The following is a 13,397-nucleotide window of genomic DNA, read 5'->3' on the forward strand; positions in this document are numbered from 1 at the left end:
TTGAGTGGCGTCCATGCCTTTCGTGCGCCCCCCCGGGGGCTCTGTTTGGCGACGTTGGTGTGTGGTGTTTGACAAAGTGCAGACCCACCAAGCATTATTAGGGTCAGAGGTCACAGACATGGACAGATCGTATCTTGATTTCGTTTGAAGTGATTTATACTTCATTTGTGTGCTGTGATTTATTTACTTACCTGTGTGCAGTGCTTTTTAGTCCAGCTGGCCTGGACCACTTTTATCTTTACTTACCTTTTGAGTGAATATATTTTTTGGTGTTATTTTGCACCAAAGACTTGTCCATGTCTGTGGAGTGTGATTATTGCAGCTGTGAGCAATCGCCACCTGCAAACACTCTGAGCAATTCATTGCAGTTGAGGGCATAAGCCACGCCCCCTGCTAGCTCCTTTAAAACCTCTTTATGCATTCGCGGCTCATTTTACCTCCAGCAGTTGAGGGGACAACTGGTCTAGGAGAAGTAATGAAGCCTAAGTTTTTAAAGTTTCACACCTGATGAGGCCATATAGGCCGAAACGTACGTAGTGTGATTTTTAAAGACTTGACGGTGTTGACGCCACACTCGGCGCTTGCCGTTCGGGGTCCTTGGGGGGTGTGCGTCTGGTGGGGGCGTCACTCTGGCGGGTTGTTGATTGGACCGTGCCATCCTAATTCCTGTCCCATTCCCCTAACCCTAATCCTAACCCTAACCATAACCCTCTACAAACCTAACTTGCCTGTGCCTCCAATCCGCCTGTTGAGTGGCGTCCATGCCTTTCGTGCGCCCCCCCGGGGGCTCTGTTTGGCGACGTTGGTGTGTGGTGTTTGACAAAGTGCAGACCCACCAAGCATTATTAGGGTCAGAGGTCACAGACATGGACAGATCGTATCTTGATTTCGTTTGAAGTGATTTATACTTCATTTGTGTGCTGTGATTTATTTACTTACCTGTGTGCAGTGCTTTTGAGTCCAGCTGGCCTGGACCACTTTTATCTTTACTTACCTTTTGAGTGAATATATTTTTTGGTGTTATTTTGCACCAAAGACTTGTCCATGTCTGTGGAGTGTGATTATTGCAGCTGTGAGCAATCGCCACCTGCAAACACTCTGAGCAATTCATTGCAGTTGAGGGCATAAGCCACGCCCCCTGCTAGCTCCTTTAAAACCTCTTTATGCATTCGCGGCTCATTTTACCTCCAGCAGTTGAGGGGACAACTGGTCTAGGAGAAGTAATGAAGCCTAAGTTTTTAAAGTTTCACACCTGATGAGGCCATATAGGCCGAAACGTACGTAGTGTGATTTTTAAAGACTTGACGGTGTTGACGCCACACTCGGCGCTTGCCGTTCGGGGTCCTTGGGGGGTGTGCGTCTGGTGGGGGCGTCACTCTGGCGGGTTGTTGATTGGACCGTGCCATCCTAATTCCTGTCCCATTCCCCTAACCCTAATCCTAACCCTAACCATAACCCTCTACAAACCTAACTTGCCTGTGCCTCCAATCCGCCTGTTGAGTGGCGTCCATGCCTTTCGTGCGCCCCCCCGGGGGCTCTGTTTGGCGACGTTGGTGTGTGGTGTTTGACAAAGTGCAGACCCACCAAGCATTATTAGGGTCAGAGGTCACAGACATGGACAGATCGTATCTTGATTTCGTTTGAAGTGATTTATACTTCATTTGTGTGCTGTGATTTATTTACTTACCTGTGTGCAGTGCTTTTGAGTCCAGCTGGCCTGGACCACTTTTATCTTTACTTACCTTTTGAGTGAATATATTTTTTGGTGTTATTTTGCACCAAAGACTTGTCCATGTCTGTGGAGTGTGATTATTGCAGCTGTGAGCAATCGCCACCTGCAAACACTCTGAGCAATTCATTGCAGTTGAGGGCATAAGCCACGCCCCCTGCTAGCTCCTTTAAAACCTCTTTATGCATTCGCGGCTCATTTTACCTCCAGCAGTTGAGGGGACAACTGGTCTAGGAGAAGTAATGAAGCCTAAGTTTTTAAAGTTTCACACCTGATGAGGCCATATAGGCCGAAACGTACGTAGTGTGATTTTTAAAGACTTGACGGTGTTGACGCCACACTCGGCGCTTGCCGTTCGGGGTCCTTGGGGGGTGTGCGTCTGGTGGGGGCGTCACTCTGGCGGGTTGTTGATTGGACCGTGCCATCCTAATTCCTGTCCCATTCCCCTAACCCTAATCCTAACCCTAACCATAACCCTCTACAAACCTAACTTGCCTGTGCCTCCAATCCGCCTGTTGAGTGGCGTCCATGCCTTTCGTGCGCCCCCCCGGGGGCTCTGTTTGGCGACGTTGGTGTGTGGTGTTTGACAAAGTGCAGACCCACCAAGCATTATTAGGGTCAGAGGTCACAGACATGGACAGATCGTATCTTGATTTCGTTTGAAGTGATTTATACTTCATTTGTGTGCTGTGATTTATTTACTTACCTGTGTGCAGTGCTTTTTAGTCCAGCTGGCCTGGACCACTTTTATCTTTACTTACCTTTTGAGTGAATATATTTTTTGGTGTTATTTTGCACCAAAGACTTGTCCATGTCTGTGGAGTGTGATTATTGCAGCTGTGAGCAATCGCCACCTGCAAACACTCTGAGCAATTCATTGCAGTTGAGGGCATAAGCCACGCCCCCTGCTAGCTCCTTTAAAACCTCTTTATGCATTCGCGGCTCATTTTACCTCCAGCAGTTGAGGGGACAACTGGTCTAGGAGAAGTAATGAAGCCTAAGTTTTTAAAGTTTCACACCTGATGAGGCCATATAGGCCGAAACGTACGTAGTGTGATTTTTAAAGACTTGACGGTGTTGACGCCACACTCGGCGCTTGCCGTTCGGGGTCCTTGGGGGGTGTGCGTCTGGTGGGGGCGTCACTCTGGCGGGTTGTTGATTGGACCGTGCCATCCTAATTCCTGTCCCATTCCCCTAACCCTAATCCTAACCCTAACCATAACCCTCTACAAACCTAACTTGCCTGTGCCTCCAATCCGCCTGTTGAGTGGCGTCCATGCCTTTCGTGCGCCCCCCCGGGGGCTCTGTTTGGCGACGTTGGTGTGTGGTGTTTGACAAAGTGCAGACCCACCAAGCATTATTAGGGTCAGAGGTCACAGACATGGACAGATCGTATCTTGATTTCGTTTGAAGTGATTTATACTTCATTTGTGTGCTGTGATTTATTTACTTACCTGTGTGCAGTGCTTTTGAGTCCAGCTGGCCTGGACCACTTTTATCTTTACTTACCTTTTGAGTGAATATATTTTTTGGTGTTATTTTGCACCAAAGACTTGTCCATGTCTGTGGAGTGTGATTATTGCAGCTGTGAGCAATCGCCACCTGCAAACACTCTGAGCAATTCATTGCAGTTGAGGGCATAAGCCACGCCCCCTGCTAGCTCCTTTAAAACCTCTTTATGCATTCGCGGCTCATTTTACCTCCAGCAGTTGAGGGGACAACTGGTCTAGGAGAAGTAATGAAGCCTAAGTTTTTAAAGTTTCACACCTGATGAGGCCATATAGGCCGAAACGTACGTAGTGTGATTTTTAAAGACTTGACGGTGTTGACGCCACACTCGGCGCTTGCCGTTCGGGGTCCTTGGGGGGTGTGCGTCTGGTGGGGGCGTCACTCTGGCGGGTTGTTGATTGGACCGTGCCATCCTAATTCCTGTCCCATTCCCCTAACCCTAATCCTAACCCTAACCATAACCCTCTACAAACCTAACTTGCCTGTGCCTCCAATCCGCCTGTTGAGTGGCGTCCATGCCTTTCGTGCGCCCCCCCGGGGGCTCTGTTTGGCGACGTTGGTGTGTGGTGTTTGACAAAGTGCAGACCCACCAAGCATTATTAGGGTCAGAGGTCACAGACATGGACAGATCGTATCTTGATTTCGTTTGAAGTGATTTATACTTCATTTGTGTGCTGTGATTTATTTACTTACCTGTGTGCAGTGCTTTTTAGTCCAGCTGGCCTGGACCACTTTTATCTTTACTTACCTTTTGAGTGAATATATTTTTTGGTGTTATTTTGCACCAAAGACTTGTCCATGTCTGTGGAGTGTGATTATTGCAGCTGTGAGCAATCGCCACCTGCAAACACTCTGAGCAATTCATTGCAGTTGAGGGCATAAGCCACGCCCCCTGCTAGCTCCTTTAAAACCTCTTTATGCATTCGCGGCTCATTTTACCTCCAGCAGTTGAGGGGACAACTGGTCTAGGAGAAGTAATGAAGCCTAAGTTTTTAAAGTTTCACACCTGATGAGGCCATATAGGCCGAAACGTACGTAGTGTGATTTTTAAAGACTTGACGGTGTTGACGCCACACTCGGCGCTTGCCGTTCGGGGTCCTTGGGGGGTGTGCGTCTGGTGGGGGCGTCACTCTGGCGGGTTGTTGATTGGACCGTGCCATCCTAATTCCTGTCCCATTCCCCTAACCCTAATCCTAACCCTAACCATAACCCTCTACAAACCTAACTTGCCTGTGCCTCCAATCCGCCTGTTGAGTGGCGTCCATGCCTTTCGTGCGCCCCCCCGGGGGCTCTGTTTGGCGACGTTGGTGTGTGGTGTTTGACAAAGTGCAGACCCACCAAGCATTATTAGGGTCAGAGGTCACAGACATGGACAGATCGTATCTTGATTTCGTTTGAAGTGATTTATACTTCATTTGTGTGCTGTGATTTATTTACTTACCTGTGTGCAGTGCTTTTGAGTCCAGCTGGCCTGGACCACTTTTATCTTTACTTACCTTTTGAGTGAATATATTTTTTGGTGTTATTTTGCACCAAAGACTTGTCCATGTCTGTGGAGTGTGATTATTGCAGCTGTGAGCAATCGCCACCTGCAAACACTCTGAGCAATTCATTGCAGTTGAGGGCATAAGCCACGCCCCCTGCTAGCTCCTTTAAAACCTCTTTATGCATTCGCGGCTCATTTTACCTCCAGCAGTTGAGGGGACAACTGGTCTAGGAGAAGTAATGAAGCCTAAGTTTTTAAAGTTTCACACCTGATGAGGCCATATAGGCCGAAACGTACGTAGTGTGATTTTTAAAGACTTGACGGTGTTGACGCCACACTCGGCGCTTGCCGTTCGGGGTCCTTGGGGGGTGTGCGTCTGGTGGGGGCGTCACTCTGGCGGGTTGTTGATTGGACCGTGCCATCCTAATTCCTGTCCCATTCCCCTAACCCTAATCCTAACCCTAACCATAACCCTCTACAAACCTAACTTGCCTGTGCCTCCAATCCGCCTGTTGAGTGGCGTCCATGCCTTTCGTGCGCCCCCCCGGGGGCTCTGTTTGGCGACGTTGGTGTGTGGTGTTTGACAAAGTGCAGACCCACCAAGCATTATTAGGGTCAGAGGTCACAGACATGGACAGATCGTATCTTGATTTCGTTTGAAGTGATTTATACTTCATTTGTGTGCTGTGATTTATTTACTTACCTGTGTGCAGTGCTTTTTAGTCCAGCTGGCCTGGACCACTTTTATCTTTACTTACCTTTTGAGTGAATATATTTTTTGGTGTTATTTTGCACCAAAGACTTGTCCATGTCTGTGGAGTGTGATTATTGCAGCTGTGAGCAATCGCCACCTGCAAACACTCTGAGCAATTCATTGCAGTTGAGGGCATAAGCCACGCCCCCTGCTAGCTCCTTTAAAACCTCTTTATGCATTCGCGGCTCATTTTACCTCCAGCAGTTGAGGGGACAACTGGTCTAGGAGAAGTAATGAAGCCTAAGTTTTTAAAGTTTCACACCTGATGAGGCCATATAGGCCGAAACGTACGTAGTGTGATTTTTAAAGACTTGACGGTGTTGACGCCACACTCGGCGCTTGCCGTTCGGGGTCCTTGGGGGGTGTGCGTCTGGTGGGGGCGTCACTCTGGCGGGTTGTTGATTGGACCGTGCCATCCTAATTCCTGTCCCATTCCCCTAACCCTAATCCTAACCCTAACCATAACCCTCTACAAACCTAACTTGCCTGTGCCTCCAATCCGCCTGTTGAGTGGCGTCCATGCCTTTCGTGCGCCCCCCCGGGGGCTCTGTTTGGCGACGTTGGTGTGTGGTGTTTGACAAAGTGCAGACCCACCAAGCATTATTAGGGTCAGAGGTCACAGACATGGACAGATCGTATCTTGATTTCGTTTGAAGTGATTTATACTTCATTTGTGTGCTGTGATTTATTTACTTACCTGTGTGCAGTGCTTTTTAGTCCAGCTGGCCTGGACCACTTTTATCTTTACTTACCTTTTGAGTGAATATATTTTTTGGTGTTATTTTGCACCAAAGACTTGTCCATGTCTGTGGAGTGTGATTATTGCAGCTGTGAGCAATCGCCACCTGCAAACACTCTGAGCAATTCATTGCAGTTGAGGGCATAAGCCACGCCCCCTGCTAGCTCCTTTAAAACCTCTTTATGCATTCGCGGCTCATTTTACCTCCAGCAGTTGAGGGGACAACTGGTCTAGGAGAAGTAATGAAGCCTAAGTTTTTAAAGTTTCACACCTGATGAGGCCATATAGGCCGAAACGTACGTAGTGTGATTTTTAAAGACTTGACGGTGTTGACGCCACACTCGGCGCTTGCCGTTCGGGGTCCTTGGGGGGTGTGCGTCTGGTGGGGGCGTCACTCTGGCGGGTTGTTGATTGGACCGTGCCATCCTAATTCCTGTCCCATTCCCCTAACCCTAATCCTAACCCTAACCATAACCCTCTACAAACCTAACTTGCCTGTGCCTCCAATCCGCCTGTTGAGTGGCGTCCATGCCTTTCGTGCGCCCCCCCGGGGGCTCTGTTTGGCGACGTTGGTGTGTGGTGTTTGACAAAGTGCAGACCCACCAAGCATTATTAGGGTCAGAGGTCACAGACATGGACAGATCGTATCTTGATTTCGTTTGAAGTGATTTATACTTCATTTGTGTGCTGTGATTTATTTACTTACCTGTGTGCAGTGCTTTTGAGTCCAGCTGGCCTGGACCACTTTTATCTTTACTTACCTTTTGAGTGAATATATTTTTTGGTGTTATTTTGCACCAAAGACTTGTCCATGTCTGTGGAGTGTGATTATTGCAGCTGTGAGCAATCGCCACCTGCAAACACTCTGAGCAATTCATTGCAGTTGAGGGCATAAGCCACGCCCCCTGCTAGCTCCTTTAAAACCTCTTTATGCATTCGCGGCTCATTTTACCTCCAGCAGTTGAGGGGACAACTGGTCTAGGAGAAGTAATGAAGCCTAAGTTTTTAAAGTTTCACACCTGATGAGGCCATATAGGCCGAAACGTACGTAGTGTGATTTTTAAAGACTTGACGGTGTTGACGCCACACTCGGCGCTTGCCGTTCGGGGTCCTTGGGGGGTGTGCGTCTGGTGGGGGCGTCACTCTGGCGGGTTGTTGATTGGACCGTGCCATCCTAATTCCTGTCCCATTCCCCTAACCCTAATCCTAACCCTAACCATAACCCTCTACAAACCTAACTTGCCTGTGCCTCCAATCCGCCTGTTGAGTGGCGTCCATGCCTTTCGTGCGCCCCCCCGGGGGCTCTGTTTGGCGACGTTGGTGTGTGGTGTTTGACAAAGTGCAGACCCACCAAGCATTATTAGGGTCAGAGGTCACAGACATGGACAGATCGTATCTTGATTTCGTTTGAAGTGATTTATACTTCATTTGTGTGCTGTGATTTATTTACTTACCTGTGTGCAGTGCTTTTGAGTCCAGCTGGCCTGGACCACTTTTATCTTTACTTACCTTTTGAGTGAATATATTTTTTGGTGTTATTTTGCACCAAAGACTTGTCCATGTCTGTGGAGTGTGATTATTGCAGCTGTGAGCAATCGCCACCTGCAAACACTCTGAGCAATTCATTGCAGTTGAGGGCATAAGCCACGCCCCCTGCTAGCTCCTTTAAAACCTCTTTATGCATTCGCGGCTCATTTTACCTCCAGCAGTTGAGGGGACAACTGGTCTAGGAGAAGTAATGAAGCCTAAGTTTTTAAAGTTTCACACCTGATGAGGCCATATAGGCCGAAACGTACGTAGTGTGATTTTTAAAGACTTGACGGTGTTGACGCCACACTCGGCGCTTGCCGTTCGGGGTCCTTGGGGGGTGTGCGTCTGGTGGGGGCGTCACTCTGGCGGGTTGTTGATTGGACCGTGCCATCCTAATTCCTGTCCCATTCCCCTAACCCTAATCCTAACCCTAACCATAACCCTCTACAAACCTAACTTGCCTGTGCCTCCAATCCGCCTGTTGAGTGGCGTCCATGCCTTTCGTGCGCCCCCCCGGGGGCTCTGTTTGGCGACGTTGGTGTGTGGTGTTTGACAAAGTGCAGACCCACCAAGCATTATTAGGGTCAGAGGTCACAGACATGGACAGATCGTATCTTGATTTCGTTTGAAGTGATTTATACTTCATTTGTGTGCTGTGATTTATTTACTTACCTGTGTGCAGTGCTTTTTAGTCCAGCTGGCCTGGACCACTTTTATCTTTACTTACCTTTTGAGTGAATATATTTTTTGGTGTTATTTTGCACCAAAGACTTGTCCATGTCTGTGGAGTGTGATTATTGCAGCTGTGAGCAATCGCCACCTGCAAACACTCTGAGCAATTCATTGCAGTTGAGGGCATAAGCCACGCCCCCTGCTAGCTCCTTTAAAACCTCTTTATGCATTCGCGGCTCATTTTACCTCCAGCAGTTGAGGGGACAACTGGTCTAGGAGAAGTAATGAAGCCTAAGTTTTTAAAGTTTCACACCTGATGAGGCCATATAGGCCGAAACGTACGTAGTGTGATTTTTAAAGACTTGACGGTGTTGACGCCACACTCGGCGCTTGCCGTTCGGGGTCCTTGGGGGGTGTGCGTCTGGTGGGGGCGTCACTCTGGCGGGTTGTTGATTGGACCGTGCCATCCTAATTCCTGTCCCATTCCCCTAACCCTAATCCTAACCCTAACCATAACCCTCTACAAACCTAACTTGCCTGTGCCTCCAATCCGCCTGTTGAGTGGCGTCCATGCCTTTCGTGCGCCCCCCCGGGGGCTCTGTTTGGCGACGTTGGTGTGTGGTGTTTGACAAAGTGCAGACCCACCAAGCATTATTAGGGTCAGAGGTCACAGACATGGACAGATCGTATCTTGATTTCGTTTGAAGTGATTTATACTTCATTTGTGTGCTGTGATTTATTTACTTACCTGTGTGCAGTGCTTTTGAGTCCAGCTGGCCTGGACCACTTTTATCTTTACTTACCTTTTGAGTGAATATATTTTTTGGTGTTATTTTGCACCAAAGACTTGTCCATGTCTGTGGAGTGTGATTATTGCAGCTGTGAGCAATCGCCACCTGCAAACACTCTGAGCAATTCATTGCAGTTGAGGGCATAAGCCACGCCCCCTGCTAGCTCCTTTAAAACCTCTTTATGCATTCGCGGCTCATTTTACCTCCAGCAGTTGAGGGGACAACTGGTCTAGGAGAAGTAATGAAGCCTAAGTTTTTAAAGTTTCACACCTGATGAGGCCATATAGGCCGAAACGTACGTAGTGTGATTTTTAAAGACTTGACGGTGTTGACGCCACACTCGGCGCTTGCCGTTCGGGGTCCTTGGGGGGTGTGCGTCTGGTGGGGGCGTCACTCTGGCGGGTTGTTGATTGGACCGTGCCATCCTAATTCCTGTCCCATTCCCCTAACCCTAATCCTAACCCTAACCATAACCCTCTACAAACCTAACTTGCCTGTGCCTCCAATCCGCCTGTTGAGTGGCGTCCATGCCTTTCGTGCGCCCCCCCGGGGGCTCTGTTTGGCGACGTTGGTGTGTGGTGTTTGACAAAGTGCAGACCCACCAAGCATTATTAGGGTCAGAGGTCACAGACATGGACAGATCGTATCTTGATTTCGTTTGAAGTGATTTATACTTCATTTGTGTGCTGTGATTTATTTACTTACCTGTGTGCAGTGCTTTTTAGTCCAGCTGGCCTGGACCACTTTTATCTTTACTTACCTTTTGAGTGAATATATTTTTTGGTGTTATTTTGCACCAAAGACTTGTCCATGTCTGTGGAGTGTGATTATTGCAGCTGTGAGCAATCGCCACCTGCAAACACTCTGAGCAATTCATTGCAGTTGAGGGCATAAGCCACGCCCCCTGCTAGCTCCTTTAAAACCTCTTTATGCATTCGCGGCTCATTTTACCTCCAGCAGTTGAGGGGACAACTGGTCTAGGAGAAGTAATGAAGCCTAAGTTTTTAAAGTTTCACACCTGATGAGGCCATATAGGCCGAAACGTACGTAGTGTGATTTTTAAAGACTTGACGGTGTTGACGCCACACTCGGCGCTTGCCGTTCGGGGTCCTTGGGGGGTGTGCGTCTGGTGGGGGCGTCACTCTGGCGGGTTGTTGATTGGACCGTGCCATCCTAATTCCTGTCCCATTCCCCTAACCCTAATCCTAACCCTAACCATAACCCTCTACAAACCTAACTTGCCTGTGCCTCCAATCCGCCTGTTGAGTGGCGTCCATGCCTTTCGTGCGCCCCCCCGGGGGCTCTGTTTGGCGACGTTGGTGTGTGGTGTTTGACAAAGTGCAGACCCACCAAGCATTATTAGGGTCAGAGGTCACAGACATGGACAGATCGTATCTTGATTTCGTTTGAAGTGATTTATACTTCATTTGTGTGCTGTGATTTATTTACTTACCTGTGTGCAGTGCTTTTGAGTCCAGCTGGCCTGGACCACTTTTATCTTTACTTACCTTTTGAGTGAATATATTTTTTGGTGTTATTTTGCACCAAAGACTTGTCCATGTCTGTGGAGTGTGATTATTGCAGCTGTGAGCAATCGCCACCTGCAAACACTCTGAGCAATTCATTGCAGTTGAGGGCATAAGCCACGCCCCCTGCTAGCTCCTTTAAAACCTCTTTATGCATTCGCGGCTCATTTTACCTCCAGCAGTTGAGGGGACAACTGGTCTAGGAGAAGTAATGAAGCCTAAGTTTTTAAAGTTTCACACCTGATGAGGCCATATAGGCCGAAACGTACGTAGTGTGATTTTTAAAGACTTGACGGTGTTGACGCCACACTCGGCGCTTGCCGTTCGGGGTCCTTGGGGGGTGTGCGTCTGGTGGGGGCGTCACTCTGGCGGGTTGTTGATTGGACCGTGCCATCCTAATTCCTGTCCCATTCCCCTAACCCTAATCCTAACCCTAACCATAACCCTCTACAAACCTAACTTGCCTGTGCCTCCAATCCGCCTGTTGAGTGGCGTCCATGCCTTTCGTGCGCCCCCCCGGGGGCTCTGTTTGGCGACGTTGGTGTGTGGTGTTTGACAAAGTGCAGACCCACCAAGCATTATTAGGGTCAGAGGTCACAGACATGGACAGATCGTATCTTGATTTCGTTTGAAGTGATTTATACTTCATTTGTGTGCTGTGATTTATTTACTTACCTGTGTGCAGTGCTTTTTAGTCCAGCTGGCCTGGACCACTTTTATCTTTACTTACCTTTTGAGTGAATATATTTTTTGGTGTTATTTTGCACCAAAGACTTGTCCATGTCTGTGGAGTGTGATTATTGCAGCTGTGAGCAATCGCCACCTGCAAACACTCTGAGCAATTCATTGCAGTTGAGGGCATAAGCCACGCCCCCTGCTAGCTCCTTTAAAACCTCTTTATGCATTCGCGGCTCATTTTACCTCCAGCAGTTGAGGGGACAACTGGTCTAGGAGAAGTAATGAAGCCTAAGTTTTTAAAGTTTCACACCTGATGAGGCCATATAGGCCGAAACGTACGTAGTGTGATTTTTAAAGACTTGACGGTGTTGACGCCACACTCGGCGCTTGCCGTTCGGGGTCCTTGGGGGGTGTGCGTCTGGTGGGGGCGTCACTCTGGCGGGTTGTTGATTGGACCGTGCCATCCTAATTCCTGTCCCATTCCCCTAACCCTAATCCTAACCCTAACCATAACCCTCTACAAACCTAACTTGCCTGTGCCTCCAATCCGCCTGTTGAGTGGCGTCCATGCCTTTCGTGCGCCCCCCCGGGGGCTCTGTTTGGCGACGTTGGTGTGTGGTGTTTGACAAAGTGCAGACCCACCAAGCATTATTAGGGTCAGAGGTCACAGACATGGACAGATCGTATCTTGATTTCGTTTGAAGTGATTTATACTTCATTTGTGTGCTGTGATTTATTTACTTACCTGTGTGCAGTGCTTTTGAGTCCAGCTGGCCTGGACCACTTTTATCTTTACTTACCTTTTGAGTGAATATATTTTTTGGTGTTATTTTGCACCAAAGACTTGTCCATGTCTGTGGAGTGTGATTATTGCAGCTGTGAGCAATCGCCACCTGCAAACACTCTGAGCAATTCATTGCAGTTGAGGGCATAAGCCACGCCCCCTGCTAGCTCCTTTAAAACCTCTTTATGCATTCGCGGCTCATTTTACCTCCAGCAGTTGAGGGGACAACTGGTCTAGGAGAAGTAATGAAGCCTAAGTTTTTAAAGTTTCACACCTGATGAGGCCATATAGGCCGAAACGTACGTAGTGTGATTTTTAAAGACTTGACGGTGTTGACGCCACACTCGGCGCTTGCCGTTCGGGGTCCTTGGGGGGTGTGCGTCTGGTGGGGGCGTCACTCTGGCGGGTTGTTGATTGGACCGTGCCATCCTAATTCCTGTCCCATTCCCCTAACCCTAATCCTAACCCTAACCATAACCCTCTACAAACCTAACTTGCCTGTGCCTCCAATCCGCCTGTTGAGTGGCGTCCATGCCTTTCGTGCGCCCCCCCGGGGGCTCTGTTTGGCGACGTTGGTGTGTGGTGTTTGACAAAGTGCAGACCCACCAAGCATTATTAGGGTCAGAGGTCACAGACATGGACAGATCGTATCTTGATTTCGTTTGAAGTGATTTATACTTCATTTGTGTGCTGTGATTTATTTACTTACCTGTGTGCAGTGCTTTTTAGTCCAGCTGGCCTGGACCACTTTTATCTTTACTTACCTTTTGAGTGAATATATTTTTTGGTGTTATTTTGCACCAAAGACTTGTCCATGTCTGTGGAGTGTGATTATTGCAGCTGTGAGCAATCGCCACCTGCAAACACTCTGAGCAATTCATTGCAGTTGAGGGCATAAGCCACGCCCCCTGCTAGCTCCTTTAAAACCTCTTTATGCATTCGCGGCTCATTTTACCTCCAGCAGTTGAGGGGACAACTGGTCTAGGAGAAGTAATGAAGCCTAAGTTTTTAAAGTTTCACACCTGATGAGGCCATATAGGCCGAAACGTACGTAGTGTGATTTTTAAAGACTTGACGGTGTTGACGCCACACTCGGCGCTTGCCGTTCGGGGTCCTTGGGGGGTGTGCGTCTGGTGGGGGCGTCACTCTGGCGGGTTGTTGATTGGACCGTGCCATCCTAATTCCTGTCCCATTCCCCT

The sequence above is a fragment of the Entelurus aequoreus genome, unplaced genomic scaffold (assembly GCF_033978785.1).
Source record: "Entelurus aequoreus isolate RoL-2023_Sb unplaced genomic scaffold, RoL_Eaeq_v1.1 HiC_scaffold_53, whole genome shotgun sequence".
Classification (NCBI taxonomy): domain Eukaryota; kingdom Metazoa; phylum Chordata; class Actinopteri; order Syngnathiformes; family Syngnathidae; genus Entelurus; species Entelurus aequoreus.